General features: G+C 52.4%; 1 protein-coding gene across 5 annotated transcripts in view; it reads left to right on the top strand.

The window, feature by feature from the left end:
- Positions 1 to 746: 746 nt before the first annotated feature.
- Positions 747 to 18,020, top strand: part of PIK3CD (phosphatidylinositol-4,5-bisphosphate 3-kinase catalytic subunit delta) — a 53,778-nt gene continuing 36,504 nt past the window's right edge. The window contains exon 1 of one of the 5 annotated variants that reach the window (XM_070511137.1): positions 747 to 886. The gene's annotated coding sequence lies outside the window, so the exon portion shown is untranslated. Of the gene's footprint in view, positions 887 to 2,702; positions 2,869 to 18,020 lie in introns of those variants that run through there. The other 4 variants (XM_070511136.1, XM_014849848.3, XM_014849849.3 and 1 more) reach the window with 4 other exon arrangements.

The following is an 18,020-nucleotide window of genomic DNA, read 5'->3' as shown; positions in this document are numbered from 1 at the left end:
ATTTTTATAAACTTGACCCGCCGAATGGATTTCCAGTACACTAATCTGTTAATATGTCACAATCTACTGTTGCTGCTGTGGAAAAATACTGTTCCAGAGCAGAAACATCCAACCCTACTAAGCACAAAGACTCTGTTCTAGAATAACTCAATAATTAACATTTTCCGGGGGTTCGCTCTGTGTTGGGCACTGTTATAAGCATCCTACATATATTAATCACGTAATCCTAACAACAGTTTTAACGGTTAAAAGCCATTATTAGTATCTCTGTTTTTCAGATGAGGAAATGAAGGCACAGAGAGGTTAAGTCACTTCCTTGAGGTCACACAGCTCCAAGCGGCAGTGCTGGACAGTTTGGCTCCAGGGAAGGTGCTTTTAACTGCAAAGCTTTGCCACACTTTTCTTGGCCAAGGCAAAAAGGCAAGAGTTTGCGCTGGATAATTTTGCCCTGCCTGGAAGGGAAGGACCCACAAACAGGGCTTCCTGCCAGGATGGGGCATGGAGGCAGGTGTCTGGAGGCCTTCGTAGAAGGGCTGAGGAAGTGGGTTCCTCACACTTGCACCCCTGCGCCCTGGTGCTCAGCTTGGCTTTGGCTGCCCTGAGATAACCCTGCTTGTGGGCATGTGTGGGTGTCGGTGGTGAGGCCGTTCAAGGTGGAACAGAGCGAAGATGCTTACTGCATCTGTGAGAAGCTACGGAGGCTGGCTGGCCTGGGAGGGGAAGTTCTGCAGGAGAGGGTGGCAGGCACAGCAGGAGGCGGGCCTGGAGGGCTGTGCACGCTCCCCTGGTGGCCTGCAGTGTGCCTTCTGCCCACCCAGGCCTGTTCTCTGCCGACCAGTCTCTCCTTCCATAAAATGGGGCCAAAGGATCCCAGTCAGGAGGTCACGTGAGTAACATGGGTTGACTTCCTTACACCTAAGATGCTACTTTTCTTCTAGGACGGCCACAAATTCTCCACCGTGGCTGGTCCATTTTATCTAAAATTCAAAGGGAACTTGAAGTAGCTTCCTCCAAAACACACATGACAACAGTTAAAAATAAAGTAAGAACGAGAGATCAGAAACCAGAGAGGAAGGCAGAAGCCAAGTCTATCGGGAACTTGAGGGACAACGGTGGCTGTACTTGATGTTAAAGCCAGCCGGAGCTTCCTGGCCCCCCAGGCAAAAGAGCGGGGTCAGTCTCATGGTGTGGTCTCAGAAAGGAAGTGTATGGGGTTTTCTGGAAAGTGAAACTTCTTGGGGGCAGAAGCAGCACGGCACGGTCAAAGGAGGATCTGGAAGCAGTTCGACACTTAGTGTGAGGCCCCCAAAATGATTCAACCTTCCTGAGCCTCACTTTTCTTATCTGTAAAGTGGGGCTGATAAGACTTCCCTTGGGAGGCTGTTGTAGGGATCAGAGACCACAACGTGTGAAGGACATTTGAACCCTCAGCACGTCTTGCTTATCACAAAGCGTGATTTGAATGGTTGTCGGCAAAAACATATTCAATGAAGGGTTCTTTTGCACGCTGCAAAAGCATTCCCCATCTGACGGTTTCTTACAAGGAACTGAAAACCAGGGAGTAATGCAAAAGCGAAGACAGGTGTTCGGAAATCTTGGGGCAGGCTGCTTATCCTGCCAGCAGATTTTCTCCCTGAAATGTTTATTTCTCATTTCTCTTCCGGCTTTTGGCAGTATCTCCCCAGAGTGGGCTGGAGACCTCTGTCGAGGACCAGTGATCTGGGCCTGGGGTGGGAGTGAGGCTGTGAGCCTCAGATTTTCCGGTGGGAAGGGTGTTAGGGTACACGCCTGGGGACAGACCCAACATTCTTCCCCAGAGGGACCCATGATCCCTCCTAGCTCCTCCACAGTATCCAGCTGAAAGCCCAGAGCCTGCAGCCCAGATCTTAGAAAACTGGCACCACTCAACAATCCACTCGTCTTGCCCAAAGTCTCGCCCCTTTCCTGGCTAGAAACAGAACAGTTTCTGTTTTTGCAGAAACCATTGCAGCCTTGCTGCAGCCATCACTGGACCCAAGCTGGTCCTGGGAGGCCAGGGCATCTCTTAGATAGAAAAAGCCCCTCTCCAAGCCTCAGTTTCCTCAGGTGTCCGATGGAACAAAACAGGTGCTTCACCTCCCAGACCCGGTTGGGGAGGGTCCTGTAAGTCATTCTTTGACTGAGCAATTGATGGGCTTAGTCATCCCCCATCACATCCTAGAAGGATTTGAAACCACTACTGTAGTCTTGGGGGTGGCTACTCCCTCACCCCCATGCTCTTGACCACCAAAGCCTGGAGGCCACGCTTTCCTTCTAGGACGGAGCCTGGCGCGACTTTGAGCTCAAAGCCGACGACTCGGGCCTCACTTACTCTCCCTAACGCCCAGTTCGCTGGCGACTCTCCCCGCGTGTCTAGGGCTGCAGTTCCCGCCTCTCCCTCCCTCTCCCGCCCGCCAGCTTTTCTCTGGCCACCGTCAAATTCTTTGGTGTGTGAATGTGGGAAGCGTGGGGGTTTTATGGGCTCTTAGGACCTTTATTTGGTTGTTTTCTTTTGTATAAAAAGAAAATTTGTTTTGAAGAAGGGCAAGGTGCAGCCCCCAGAGGCACCTGGGATGATGCCCCTCCAGCCGCAGACGGGGTGGGGATTTGGGGTTTGGGGGGACGCGGGGGGCGGGCAGACGAGGCGGCAGAGAACCTGTTGTTTTTCCTGTTGCAAGTAAAAAGGAAACAAAGTGGGAAGTGGAGTGTGCGGGCTGTCAGCAGGCGGGGCGCCCCACCGCGCCCCGCCTCCCTCCCTCGAGCCTCACTCGCGCCCAGCGCCCTCACTCCAAGCGGCCGCCGGGCCGAGCGCCCGAGCCGCCCGAGCTGCTGCCAGCCGCGCCGGGACCGGTAAGCGCTCGCTCTGGCTGCGTCTGGGGAGGTGGGGAAGAGGACCGGGGCCAGGAACGTCTAGGGGCCTCGGGGCGCCGCGGGGCTGGCCCGCGGGCGTCTCCCGGCGCCTAGAGCCCGTGCGCCCTGGTCCAGTGCGGGTCCCCGTGTCTAGCGAGCCCGGCCAGGGGCGCCCACCGGGCGGGCCGCCGGGACCTGGGCCGAGGCTGCGCTCGGGGCCGGGCCGCCCTCTGTACGCCCGCCGAGAGGGGCGCGCACAGCTCCCCTGCGCCTGTACGGCTTGCCCTGCGCAGCGGGACGGGGGAGCTCCCCGACCCGTCGGCGGGGTCCGGGCTGCGCTCCCAGCGGCGGAGCGGCCACGCCTGCACCCGCCGAGGCGCTGGGGGTCCGGAAGCGCTCAGCCGCGTGTGCCCTGCCCTGAGGGCAAGCAGGCGGGACCAGGGGGCTCCCCGGCTGCACAGCGGGGTTCGAGGTGCGCTCCCACTAGCGGTGCCGCCCCCAGGGCCCCGCCAAGGCGCGGGGGAGAAGGTCGCGCACATCAGCCCGGCGCCTTGGTCCTGCTCGCCCTCCGCAGCCATGGCGAGGGCGACCCGGGCTAGAGAGGGGCCGGCGTGGAGCTGTGCCGGGCGCTCAGCCGTGCCGCCCCGTCCCTCTCCGCCCCGCCCCGTCGGGACTCGGGCCGCCGGCGTTACTGCCGCGTGTTTACTGCAGCGGCGAGCGGAGCTCAGCCCCCGGATCTGCGGCTGAGCCAGGGTTACGGCGGCAAAACCGCCTCCAGCTTTGCATTTCCGGACTCTTTTTCTTTCTTCTTTTTAATACTCTTGCCCGTAATTCAGCCTGAATGAGGCTTTTTTTTTTTTTCAAATCGAGTTTCCTGTTTTTATTTAGGCTTCCCCCTCTGCACCTCTTTCTTTGAAACCCAGGAGAGGGGAACAGGGACACCTTGCGTGGGGATCAGGACGGGGTTACCGCGTAGCCGGCTGCGCTCGGCCCTGGTGGGGAGATGGAGGTCCAAAGAGCCGGGGGAGGACTGGTGGGAGGCCCCGACAGGCGCGCTCCGGAGGCGAGACGGGGGAGATGGGATTTCCGGGGTCGAGGGCAGCAGACTCACGTACCAGGTCCTCGCGCGGCACCCTCGGCATCTGCCCAGCCTGCCGAAGGAGCTCTCGGGCGTCCTCGGCCGATGGAGCAGCTTTCATTCGTTCAGGTGCCCCTGGAGGGAGCCGCAGGTCTCGAGAACCTACACACTATCAAGTGGGGCTTCAAGAAGCCCCCTTGGCGCCACCCTCAGAAGTGTCCTGCACAGGCGCGCGCGTGGGGGACGGGTGCGCCTTCCTGGGGGGAGGCGGTTCCTCTCTCAGGAGTCTCCGAGGGGAAGTTCAGGGCTCCAAAGGGACTTTGCAACTGAGGACTAACCCCACTGCTGGCTTGCGGGAGCGCTGGACACCGCTGGAGTGCCCCGGTGTTCCTGTCAAGTGAAGGGTACCATAGGGACTCCCCCCCCCCGCAAGAATTGATGGTTTTTACGTCTGTGTTTTCGGTTAAACAACTGTAGGAGCTGAATGATGTCTCCATTTTCCAGGGGAGGAAACTAAGGCTCAGAAAGAGTTAAATAACTTGCCGACCCACACAGCTTCTAAGTAGCTAATCCAGAGTCCCGGCTCCTTCAGACGCCAAAGTCCTTAGTCATCTGGGGGTGCTGTTGCTTGCAGATTAAGGAGAATGTTTCCTAATAGTTCTCTCGTGTGACGGTGGGGAGACTTGGGGTGTCCTTTCCCAGAGGCTTCTAGGTACCACCCTGATACTCGCATGTAAAACCCACTGGGACCGCTAACCGCCAGGTTTGATTCATGTGATCAGTGGAGATGAGATTCTTATTTACGAGGCTGCCACCGGACACAAGGAGATAGGAACAGAACTTTCTCTTCTGCTTTCTCTAGAGCAGAAATTGCCAAACGCTTAGCATTTCTCTGCTCTGCTGCGGTTTGATTTCTTGTCTTCAGGATCCCATCAATCTGGCTCGTGAGAACATTGCCTAGCACACATGAGGGTGATTGTCTTTCAATGCTTCACAAACTTCTCCAAGTAATGGCAGACAGTCTGGGGTGCAGCCGGTGGAGGTGTGTAAGGGAGTGCTCTTAAAACCTAATTGGCAGTTGCCACCTCTCAAGACAGCCAAGATTACCTCTTTCTGAGCCCCAGTCTCCCACCTTCTCCACCCATGTTTAGAAACAGCACTGGCCACTCTGCGAATATAGATGTTTCTAGAATTAGGGCAAGTGTCCTAAAGGTGCTCCTGGCCACCCTGATCTCCCTTGCAGTTAGGACAAGCTGCATTTCTGCAGCCTGAGTCCCTGCCCAGAAAGGGTGCATAAAGCTTATCTTTGCACTGTGCTGTGGGCTCAATCCTTTCTCCTGCTTTACTGTGTTTAGTAAGTATTTACTGAGATCCTCCTGGGGGCAGGGGCTGCGCTAAGAACAAGGCAGGCAGGCTGGGAAGGTACCAGCCTCTGGGGAGGGGGCACTTACAAGACACAGACAGCCCACAAATAACAAATAGAGAGGAGCCTTAGACCCCGGGAGCTTCAATGCTTAGCGGCACTGCGGTGTGGCGGGAGTCTTGGGGGGGGGTGAATGGGGGGTCAGGGGTCAGTTTCTGCTTCACCTTGTTTTTCTTCAATTGCACAGTTAAAGGGAGAAGTGAATGTGCAACTTATGAAGCAATTCCTCTTTGGCTGGCTTATTTTTCAAAACCATTTTTGTTTAGAGACCAGTTCCCTCCCTCGCAGAGGCAGCTGCTTCTGTGGGTCTGATGGTGGGGCTTGGGGCCCCACCAAATGTTTCCTTACCGTGGGTCCTCAGAAAAGCTCTTTTGGCCACTCCCCAGGGGACAAACACGTTTCCCAGCAAAACTGCTGGAGGGGCAGTTCCAGAGGGAAGTGCTCCAGGAGGATCCGGGGTGCCGTCCTGTCCCATGTCAGGCAAATGTGGTAATTGACCGCCAGCTGGAGGATGGCAGGAGCCTGACTGGTTTGGGAGGGAGGGGAACATTCTCATCTTTGTGCCAGCGCCGGTGTTTCACAAATGACAAAGGTTGCAAAACTCCTCTCTCCTTGCAGTTAATGCTAAAACTGAATTTTCTTTAATTTCGTTGGTGGAAATCCCCCGCAATCATATCAGAAATGCTGCCAGTTTCAAGATAGAAGAAAAAAACACAAAACCTGGGAACCTCCCTCCTCGCTCTTTCCTTGCAGACAAACACTGTGACTTTCTGTGGGTCACACCAAACTATGGCCCTTCCCCTTTCCCCGAGGGCCAGCACAGTCCCCGTGGTCTGAGGTGGGCGCTGTGCAAGTTCTCTGGCTCTCCTGGCTCCATGAGAACCCCCTCCCTCCCCGGGAGTGGCAACCTCACCCCTGGGAGGAGGGTCAGGGCTCCTCCTAGGAATGGGTGCTTTCCTAGGCCGCCCGGAGGGAGAGTGACTGAGTGATGGGCGTGGTGTTTGTAAAGTGGCATTGTCAGTAGCTTGTTTCACTTACTCTGGGGGAAATTGCTTTCCACTTAGAGACAATGCCAAGAGTGACAGTGGGCTGAGGGGGCTGGGAGGGGGGAGAGGAGCAGGCCCAGAAGGGGAGGGAGCTGCCCTGGGTTGGAGGTTCTGTCCTGGGGGGGACACTGTGTTCGCTTCCTGTGGCTGCTGTAACAAATTACCACACATTTTGTGGCTTAAAACAACAGAAATTTATTCTCTCTCGTTTCGGAAACCCAGAAGTTCAAAATCAAGGCGTCAGCAGAGCCTTGCTCCCTCCAGGGGCCTTGGCTCCGGCCCTTCCTCGGCTGTGGCAGCACCACTCCCATCTCCGCCCCCGTCTTCACCCAGCCTTCTCCCTGGGTCTGTGTCTCCTCTTCTGTCTGTTAGAAGAACACTTGTCGTTGGATTTAGGACCCACCCGAATAATCCTGGATGAACTCATCTCAAGATCCTTAATTACATCTGCAAAGACCCTTTTCCCCCATAATTATTTTTCCAAATAATTCCCAGGTTCCAGGGGTTGAGACACGGACATATCTTTTTGGTGACCCCTGTTCAGCTTGCCACAGACGGGCGGGAGTGTGTTTTCTGGGGAAGGTGTTGAGCACAGTTGTTTTTTTTCAGGGAACCAAATGCTCCAGGCTTCTGGACCCTGTGCTGCTACTTTCCCCTGGGTGACATTAGGCAACGATTTCGTCCCATTGTCCCTCTCTTCCCACCTGCTTCCCTTTCCCCAACTTTGTGACCTGGCAGTCCCCTTAGTACTCAGCTCCACTAGTAGCAGCCCCCTGTTCCCCAGGATCCCAATAACAGATGATGAAACTTCTGGAGCTCCGGAGAAACAGCCTGTACCTACTTCTTCACTTGCAGAGACTCTTTGGCCCTCCTCCTTTTCTCTCTCCCTTCCTAACCTCTCCCTCCTTCTCTGCAAGGACTGCCCATTCTCTGCTCAGGGCCCCTCCCAGCCAGGGCTCCTCTCCTCTGTCTGGAGCCACGCATTGGAGCCACGTATTTTGGAGTTTCTTTCCTCTGTTGAGCAGGCAGACTCAGTTTTGCTGCTGTGTCCCATGTCCTCCTCTTGAGGGGCCACCGTTGTGGGATGGGGCTGGTGGTGCTGGAAAGGATTTGGGGAGCTCGCCAGTCATTGATGCTTGTAGGAGGGGGAAGGCTGAGGACCTGGGGTTTGCGATTGGGGGAGGTGCTCCAGGCTCTCTGGAGGGGCAGGGCCCCTCTCCTGCTGCCCCCTCCCCGGTTGGGGGAGGGTGTGGGGAGGGGAGCATTGCTACTTTGCTTTTGTTATGAAATCTGGGAGAAATGCTTTCTCATCAATAGGGAAGCAAGATCATAGCTCTGTTATTGAAACTTTAAAAGTCATTTATGTGTGGGGGCTGGCCCCGTGGCCGAGTGGTTAAGTTCGTGCGCTCCGCTGCAGGTGGCCCAGTGTTTCGTTGGTTTGAATCCTGGGTGTGGACACGGCACTGCTCATCAAACCACGCTGAGGCAGCGTCCCACATGCCACAACTAGAAGGACCCACAACGAAGAATATACAACTATGTACTGGGGGGCTTTGGGGAGAAAAAGGAAAAGAAAAATCTTAAAAATAAAAAAAGTCATTTATGTGTGGGTGGGGTGGGGCAAGGCATGAGGTGGTGAGGGGGCATTGCCACATGGAAGAAAAAGTACTCTCCTTGGGGTAGGCCAGACTAGGATTTCATCTCAACCACTTTTTCTCTGCTTGGTGACCTTTGGCAAATCGCTTAACCCTTCTGAGGTCAGAATCCCCAAGTGTAACATTGGAATAACAATACCTACTGGCAGTCTTTAAGATTTCATATATCGTCCAGTGGAAAGTGCCAGGCACACAGCAAAACACACAGCGTCTGTGAAGGAGCTGGTATAGAGTGGGTGATGCATAAGAAACTGATTATCTACTATCCCAGCATAGCCACTGCCAGTTTTCCATTTTTATATGTGCATTTTGAATTTATTTATTTATTGCCTCCCCAAAGCCCCAGTACATAGTTGTATATCCTAGTTGTAGGTCCTTCTGGTTCTTCTATGTGAGCCGCTGCCACAGCACGGCTGCTGATAGACAAGCGCTGTGGTTCTGCAACCAGGAAACGAACCTGGGCTGCTGAAGCGGAGGGCGCTGAACTTTAACCACTAGGCTATCAAAGCTGGCTCTATATGTGCGTTTTTAATTTAGGTGTAACTACTAGGCATGAGACTTTTTATCTTAATTTTTGCATTTTGATTGTCATAAAATATACATAAAATTTACCGTTTTGACCATTTTTAAGTATACGGTTCTGTGGCATTTAGTACATTTTCACATCACCACCACCCATCTCTAGAACTTTTGCATCTAGCAAAATTGAAACTCTACCCATTAAACAGTCACTCTGCATTCCCCTCTCCCCCCAGCCCCTGGCTGCTGTCTTCTGTCTCTGTAAATGTGACTACTCTCCCGGCCTTACATAAGGGGAATCACACAGTATTTGTCCTTTTGTGATTGGCTTATTTTACTTAGCATCATGTCCTCAAGGTTGACCCACCTTGTAACATACATCAAAATTTCCTTCCTTTTTAAGTTTGAATAATATTCTGTTGTGTGGATCTCCCGCATTTGCTTATCCTGTCATCTGTCGATGGACACTTGGGTTGCTCCCACCTTCTCACTGTTATGAACAATGCTGTGACAAACATGCATATACAAATAGCAGTTCATGTCCTTGCTTTGCATTCTTTTGTGGGTATACCCAGAAGTGTAATTGCTGGACCATATGATAATTCTGTGCTTAATGTTTTTTTTAAAGATTTAATTTTTTTCCTTTTTCTCCCCAAAGCCCCTGGTACATAGTTGTATATTCTTTGTTGTGGGTCCTTCTAGTTGTGGCATGTGGGACGCTGCCTCAGTGTGGTTTGATGAGCAGTGCCATGTCCGCGCCCAGGATTCGAACCAACGAAACACTGGGCCACCTTGCAGTGGAGCGCGCAAACTTAACCACTCGGCCATGGGGCCAGCCCCTCTGTGCTTAATTTTTTGAGGAGCAAGCCTTGTGCTTTTATAATTTGCTTTTTTCACATAACATTGTCACATCAGCATTCTTCCACATTGTTTCATAACCTAGCCACCCCTTTTAGTAGCAGTATAAGTGTCCCAAAGCCGGGACACCTCATTTTCTCAAGGATCCTCCATTGTGGGACATTTACGTTTCTTCCAGGTGCATACACACCCCCCCCCCACTCCCAAAATACTGTAATGGATATTTTCAGGCAAATGATTTTTCTCATAATCAAGACTTATTGCATCAAAGGCATCAACCATTTTTATGGTGCTTGGAGCTAAATGATATTCTAAGAAAGATGGGACCAGTTTATCCCAGTGATCTATAATAGTTTCACAACACTCTTGCCAACATTGAATAATATTGAAAAAAATGTTTTACTAATAGGCCTAAAAGGTAATTATGTTAAATGTGTCCTTTCATTGCTAATGAGGTTAAATAGTTTCTTTCTCGTTGCTAGCTGTATGTCTAGCAGGAGGTTAGCTGGAGTGTAATGCAGTGGTTAAACCCCAGAAATCTGCAATTGGACGGATTCAGGTTCAAACTGTAACTTCCCCGCTTCCCTGCTGTGTGACCTTGAATAGATTACTTACCTTCTCTCATCCTTGATTTCCTCTGCTGTAAAAAGAAGCTAATGGGACCTATTCTTAGGGTTGTCTTAAGGATTAAATGAGATAAACCAGATAACGAACATCACCTAGCACATAGTTGATACTCAGTAAATATTAGCCGTTATTGTCATTATCATTATTTTAATTTAACCATTCCCCCTCAAGATTCGTCTTGTTTCAGCCAAGAGAGACGGTTTACACTTAAACCAAAGGGATTTGGGTTAAGCGCAGACGTCGATTTTTCTGCTATAAAGGTAGAAAATCCTAGAAGGGAGCCGAGAGCCCTCTCTGTCGAAATGGACCGTGTCCTTGGCTGGCTGGATTTGGGTCTGAGTCCACCCAGGGCCAGCAAATGAACCTTTGCCAGGTGGAGCTCGCCTCGCTGAGCGGTGGAGGGGCTGTGACAGGCTGCAGGGCATCTCGAGGCCCCGACAGGGCTGTTTCTCCAGGACCCTGCGCCCCTGTAGTCCTGCAGCCGCTGTCGCGTGGAGATGGGGGTAAATCTCATTAATGGTTGAATCCAGAATTCATTGTGGTGACTGTCCCACGTCGACATCCAGATGCTCCTTCATGTAGCTTGGGAAACTGAGGCGTGCGTTTCAGGGGTAGGGCCCCAGTGGCCTGGCCCCACCTGGATTGCTGCCCAGATAGCCCCTTGGAGTAAAGGCACTTCCTCTTTCCTCTCAGGTGGCCCCGGGGGAGGGGCGCAGAGGTCAAGGGCTCGGTGTTTATCTGTGCTTCATGCCTGCGTTTTCCTCTTTGCTGCTGACCTGGGTCTGAGGAGGAAGTTAGTGAAACCAGGAGCTTGAGCTCAAATAAACTGCTTCATGAGAAGTTTCTTTTAGGGGAAAAAACACCAAAACCCCCCAACTTTCCCCTTCACCTGTCCCTCTCAAAAAATTCCACTAAAAACGTTTCTCGTGTTCAGAGCCAGTGAAAGGATGAGCAAGACCACACCTCCTGTTTCCGATGGTTCCCGGGCCTGGGAGCTGGATCACCAGGTCGTGAGTGTTTTTTCCCTGTGGTGAAGTGTGACGAATATTTGAATAACACAGCCCATCTGCTGTCATTTTGGAAACCCGCGATGAAGTGTGGTCTATTTTTAAATGAAATGCACCAGCAGCACATCCAGTATGTGGAAGTTTCCTACGATGTGTGAGGCTGCGTCGGTCTGAGGGGAAGCAGGGAGCAAGGCACAGTGTTTCGAGAATGAATGGAAAGGAAGCTTAATGTTGGTGTCAAAAGCAAGAGCGTCAGAATTAGATGGATGTTCAGATCTTGGCTTTGACACTTAACATGGAGGTGACTTGGCGAGTTGCTGAACCTCCAGGTTTTCACCTGAAAATTGGGATAACAGTACCTCTTTTACTGGATTGTCGTGAAGATCAGAAATAAGGCGAAAACTGTAGTGAGGAACAAGCACTCAAAAAGTTGCTATTTTTGCCATTAGATGAATGACTCTTTGCGGCCCACCCTGTAGGAGCGAGAGGACTGTAAATGACAGGTGTCTTCGTCGTCGGTCACTGGCGTTTGCTGGTGCGGTAAGGTTTATTCCTCCGTGACCCTCCCGCGAATGTTCCATGTGCCTTGCAGGAGGCTGTGTCAGTAAATGCCCCCTTTACAGATAACGGTTGGAGTTGCTTTGTCCTTTCTTATCAGCCTCTCCTCTCAGATGTGTCAAAGCCAGAAAGTCTAGGTTTTTTTGGCTTTTCCTAACCCTTCAAAGTCTGAATGAGCTTGGGGATGAGAGCTGAGCACTGTGGCAGTGAGGTCTTTTCCGGGACGTTTCCTTCCTTCCCCCAGGTGGTTGGCAGGAGCGGCCCCTGGACTAGCTCACCTGGCCTGGCCCGGCAGGTAAGAGCCTCTCACTGGTGAGGTCTGCCTTCAAGTGACCTTGGCCATGGCAGTGGACTCTGGGTTGGCCCTGTCACCTGTGAGCTGCCGCAGCGAGACAGGGGCTCCCGACGGGGCGAGCTGCTCTGGAAGCAGCCGTTCCAGGAGCCCTCTTGCTGTAGGTTGTGGGAAAGTGGTTGGGAGATGGCTGGCAGTGACCTTGACCCTCATGGGCTGCTTCTCCGACTTTCCCACCGGCTCCTCCCGCCAGAAGAGATGGGATGTCTAACCCTAGCCGGCAGCAGCCCACCCCAACTGTGACCTTGCTTTGAAGCTTCAAGTTTTATTTTTAACACTACCGTTAATTTTACATTCTCTTCCCTGATAAATCCTTGTTTATTTTACTCTGAAGAATATTTCCTCCTAACGTTGGAGTCAGATGAATGCTCTGGGAAGATGTTTATGTTTTCTCTGTGGCTTCTGCTCCTTCCAGCACAGCATCTCCAACCGTAGTTTGTAAAACGTGCCTTAGGGAAAAATAGCATGATGAATGATTAGACGCAACGGCAACACGAAATGCACAGTTTAATAGGAGCCCTTTTACCCTTTGTGATTTGTTGGTTGAGTAACTGAAACTTTGGTTCGGGGAGAGAATTGTTAAAATGCTGCCCCTCGAACCAGCTCCGATGGCCTAGTGGTTAAAGTTCGGCACGCTCCACTCTGGCTGCCTGGGTTTGGTTCCTTGGCGAGGAACCACGCCACTCACCTGTCGTTAGCCATGCTGTGGTGGCAGCTCACATAGAAGAACTAGAAGGACTTAGAGCCAGAATATACAGCTACGCACTGGGGCTTTGGGGAGGGGAAAAAAAAGAGAGAGGGAGACTGGCAACAGATGTCAGCTTAGGGAGGATCTTGCACAGTCTTCCTTAATTTTTTAGTATGTGCGTCACTAGCACGGCATGGGCACTAACAGAGAAGGTCCACCCCCAGGAACCAAACCCGGGCCACTGAAGCAGAGCGCACAGAACCTAACCACTGGGCCACGGAGGCTGGCCCTCAGATTTCAACATTTTATTTTAACTTAAAACATATCAATGTACCTTGGTTCACTGATGTACTGACGTAAGGCCGAGAGCTTCTGTTTGGATAGGTTCATCATTCTTACATAAGGCCTGTTGCAATGTATGGTCTTTGTAAATTTTTATAATTCTTCCGAATCTTTTTAGTTGCCTTGCCCTGTCTAATTCAATGGAAAGTTTGTCTTAGTGACTTGTCTTTATTGAATCTTTAGAGCATTCAGCTTCGTTTTCATGGAAACAGCTCTTTCCTTTCACAGCCATATTTCTCCCACTTACCCACTTACTACAAAGTGTAATTACAAAGGTGGGCATATTTGGGACAAGCACAGCTAACTCTTGCTGGCTTGCAGAGACCATGGCCTGGCATCTGGCACCTGAGGAGTAGCCTGCTGGCCCTGAGTGGTCAGCATGCTGAGGCCACTGGTCAGGACATTTTGAAGAAGGGATGGAGAGCACCATTCACCCCTATCCTGGTGCGTAGAGGTCAGGTGAGACGTAGGAGTCGCAGAGCCTGGGCCAGAGGCGGGGCTGGACTTAGAACTCCCATAAACTCCACCAGCTCCTCACTCTGCGAATGAGCAGGACAGGCTCTGGAAGGAGGCATTTCAGACCAGTTTGTTTTTCAATCAGCAGCCTTTGTATGAATGAGCTTTGCTGTTAGTCAGCTCAGAAGGGCCACCTTCCTTGATCTGGCTTGCTGCCTCTTTGTTTAATAATAATAACACACTTTGCCAGCACTCTCTCTGTGCTAGGCCGTGTTCTGGGTGCTCTGAAAATACTGATTTATTTTTATAAGTACTATTGCGATCCCTGTTTTACAGAAAGGGAAACTGAAGCACAGAAAGGTGCAGTAACTTACCTAGGTGTTACCCAGCTAGGAGGTGGCAGAGCCCGCTCCTAACCCCTGGATTGTTCTGTCTCCAAACGTGGCCGCTTGGTTCCCAGGAGGAAGCGTTTGGTTGGGGTGAGGGAATGTGGACCCCAGGTAGGAGCAGGGCTGAGGCCCTGCGAGTCAGTTGGCTATGCAGGGGGGCCTCCCAGCTGCGTCCTCCCCATCCCCTCTGTCCCCAGGGCTGAGTTGGGCTCCAGGCAGCCTTTCTGTTCTTCCGGGTCCTTCGTCTCTGGTGGAGTTGGCTTCGTGGGGTCTGTTCCTCTGCAGCGAGAGGTGCCAGGAGGATGCAGCTTCTGGGACCAGTCCGGCCCCAATCTGCCCTGGGTGGTGTCCATTCTGCCCCCATCCAGAGAAGCAGGGCGTGGTCTCTGAAATCTTAATTGCCTCTTTGCCCAACTCTGGAAACTTTTGTGGGAAGTCCACCCAGGGGTCCTCAAGCTGGTGGGTGACACAATCAGGGAAACAGGACTCTGGTGTCTTCTTAGCCAATGGCCCAAATCTGGTTCCTTGGCACTGACCCCGGAGAGTCGGGACAGTGACCCAGGAGAGGCAGTGTGGTACAGTGGTAAGAGCAGGGCTCTGGAGTCCAGCTGGGTTCCAGTCTGCCTCTCCCATTCACCAACTGTGCAGCTGGAACCTCCTTGAGCCCCACTTTCCTCCTTTGTGAACTAGAAGGCCCACCTTAGGGGCTTGCTGTGGTGATTAAATGAGAAAATGTGTATAAGGCCCCCAAAACGTGCTGGCCTATGGCGGGGGCTCAGCCATGGGGGCCGCCCGCTGTAGCCCCAAAGACGGGCCTGATAAATGATGAAGAGGCTATTGTTCTGGGACAGTCTGAACCAGAGGCTCCCAGGGGCAGAACTGGCCTGTAGACCTGCTCTGGGAGTGGAAGGAGGTGACACGAGGGCACCTGCCAAGGAGAGACTGACCAGACGATGGAGGGAGGAGCGAGGTGTTCAGAACACTCTGTGTGGTCCCCAATGCCTACAGGTTGTTTACGGTCCTGGGGTTTCATGAGAGCAGGCAAGAAGGAGGACATGTAAACCTGTGGCCGGGTGGGGAAGTGGGCCAGGGGCTGTGTGCCTAGGTGGGCAGCCAGCAGCAGAGTGGACCCCAGGAGCATGGAGTAAACACCAGTAGCTGAGACCCCTGTGAGCGTACCCATCTCCATCGCCACCCTGAAGGGGTGTGTGTGTGTGAGAGAGAGATTAGCTTGGGGTCAGGACAGAAGAGGAGAAGTGGGGTCTGGAGTTTTAAAAGATAATTATTTGAGAGTGGGGTAACCTGCTTCTTCTGGGTGTTATGGGCTGGAATCTTCTAGATGATGCGTGTGGGTGTTTTAATATCTGTGCTGTTTTGTAAATGTGTGTGTGCATGTGTGCTCTGCGATTTTAATTGTACAGCATCAATACCAGCTAGTCATGAAAAGTTTGTAAAATACAGATTTGCCAGAAGAAGAGAAAGAATCCATTGTGGCCCTCCCTAGGATCCCACCACCGGTGGTTCCTGACCTTGTTCAGATTTTAAATCCTTTGGAAAATCTGCTGAAAATCATGGACCCACTCCCCAGAAAAAGGCTCCTACAAGAACATCTTTGAGTATAATTTCATGGGGTCCCTGCGTGTCCCCCAAGTTCACCCCAGGCTCTGTTAGGGTGCACTGAAGGGCTGTTGGGGTCCCACCGCTGGCTTCTCTGCATTATGAGATTCTGACTCTGAAACCAACCTCAAAGGCCGGAGAGGGAGGGAAGATCTTGACAGCCCTGAGGCCACCGTGAGCCCTGCTTGCCCGACAACTTGTTCAAAGGCTGCTTTGAAGCTGTTTCTGTTTGCAGTCTTGACCCCCTCTTAGGCACCATGTTCAAGTTTACTCCATGCTGTTTAAATCCTTTGTCCTAAATTCGCTGCTCCTTTTTGGGGGCTTTCAGCAAGGACCGACTTTCCTGCGTCATTTGGTGACTCTCCCACTGTCAGACTGGCTCATTTACGAGGTCAGAGTCCTTTGGGTCGGCTGCAACCTGAGGTTTTGTGGCTCCCCTTCTGCGTGAAGGGCCTTGTCTGGGACAGATGGAAAAGCCTGCCCAGGAGAGCTGGGTGTGAGTCATGGGGGGGTGGTAGGGTCTGTAGAGGATGGGAAGTCATGGCCGTGTCCAGGCTCTGCGTGCTGGGCTCCAGGCAGCTTGAGACCGGCCAGGGCCTCCCTGTAAGATTAGCATAAACCCCGTTTACCTAGTGGGCGAGGCTGGCGCCGAGCACCCCACCCAGCGGAGCCCGAGGCATTGGTCAGCCACCCTTGACCTTAGCACCATGTTCTCTGCTCTGGGCCTGGGGAGGCCCCTCCACTTCCGGTACCCCACAGCTTTCCCCAGCCCTGCGGGGAGCCAGCCTCCCCGGGGGCCACTACCCACGTGAGACCGGTGACCTTGCCTGAGCTCTTCCTCCTCCTTTTTTAGTGTAACAAGCTTTATGGAGAGAATTCATACACCATGAAATTCATTTAATGTGCAGAATTCAGTGGCTTCTAGTATATTTATAGAATTGTGAACTGTCACCATAATCGATTTTAGAACATTTTCATCACTCCAAAAAGAAACCCCGTACACATTAGCAGTCACCCCTCATTTTTGCCCAACCCCCCCAGCCCTAGGCAACCACTCATGTACTTTCTGGCTCTGTGGACTTGCCTGTTCTGGACATTTCGTATAAGTGGAATCATATGGGGTGTGGTCTTCTGTGGCTGGCTTCTTTCACTTAGCCTGTTGCCTCTTCTTCAGGAACACGTCCGACTCATACAATTACAGTGGAGGGGTTGTTTGTACTGACCGTTTATCCAATCACAAGTGTTGATGGAGCCTCTGCTCTACGAAGCCTGGAGCAGGTGCTGGACCACACAGGAGGGAACACAGCAGCCACGGGGGGGTGTATCAGTTATCTGTTGCTGTGTAACAAATCACCCCCAAACTTAGCAGCTTGAACAACAGACACTTATCATCTCCCAGTCTCTGTGGGTCGGGAATCTGGGAGCAGCTGGGGCTGCAGGTGTCTGGGGCTGGAGATGCCTGGCAAGGTTTTGTTGGGAGGCTGCAGTGACTCACCTGCCACGGCCAGGCATCTCACTTGCTCGCCATGGTGGGCTTCTTCATAGGGCAGTTTGAGTGTCCTTGCATCGTGACTGCTGGCTTACCTCAGAGAGAGAGGTGAGAGGGAGACAGAGAGACCAAGTGCCCAAGACTGAAGGCCCATGGTCTCTCCTAACCGAATCTTGAAGGTGACCTGCTATGTTCTTTTGGTTACAGAGAGCAACCTTGCTATACTGTGGGCAGGGGCTGCACCTATTTGTGAACACCAGGAGGGCAATAACTGGATGTGCGTTCATCAGAGGATGGCCCGTGATACCCAGCACCCAGCTTGCTTGTTCACGAAGGGACTTCTCTGCTGCCTCTGAACCAGCTTTGGGTCAGCTATGAGTTCTCTGGGTTCCAGTCTCTAGGCCTCTTCTACCTTTCCCCACTCTTTGTGTGTAAGTAGGAAGTTAGCATGGAATTAGATGCAGCCTTGAACTTGGTTCCACCAGATTTACTCACTTCTGGTGGAGTAATTTTGACAGATGATTTCTCAGGTATTTGTGAATTCTATTTGCATTTCTATCGAATTGATGCACCAGTTTTTGGATTTCCTTTTATTGGTATCATCAAGAAGGATGTTGATTAAAACAGGCCCCAGGACCCATCCCAGTGGGTTGGACACTTCCCACCACAGCACCGGTCACGCCATCTAGCAGAAGTCACCAGAGTCCCCTCCTTTCCTGAGTGGTCCATGAGACTGTCTTGAGGGGCAGGCCGGGTCTCGATAAAGTGGGCATCTCTCACGCGTTAAAGAACAGAGCCTCGTGCCCTAAAGTAGTTGGAGGATTCGATGTTAGAAGCAGTTTCAGGTGGTGGTTAAAGGTGGGTTCTGGGCCGGCCCCGTGGCTGAGTGGTTAAGTTCGTGCGTTCTGTTTCGGCAGCCCAGGGTTTTGCCAGTTTGGATCCTGGGCGTGGACATGGCACTGCTCATCAGGCCATGCTGAGGTGGGGTCCCACATGCCACAGCTAGAAGGACCCACAACTAAAATATACAACTATGTACCGGGGGGCT

The sequence above is a fragment of the Equus asinus genome, chromosome 5, assembly GCF_041296235.1.
Source record: "Equus asinus isolate D_3611 breed Donkey chromosome 5, EquAss-T2T_v2, whole genome shotgun sequence".
Taxonomy (NCBI): domain Eukaryota; kingdom Metazoa; phylum Chordata; class Mammalia; order Perissodactyla; family Equidae; genus Equus; species Equus asinus.
The sequence above is the reverse complement of the archived record's forward strand: the minus strand, read 5'-3'. Positions and strand labels throughout refer to the sequence as shown.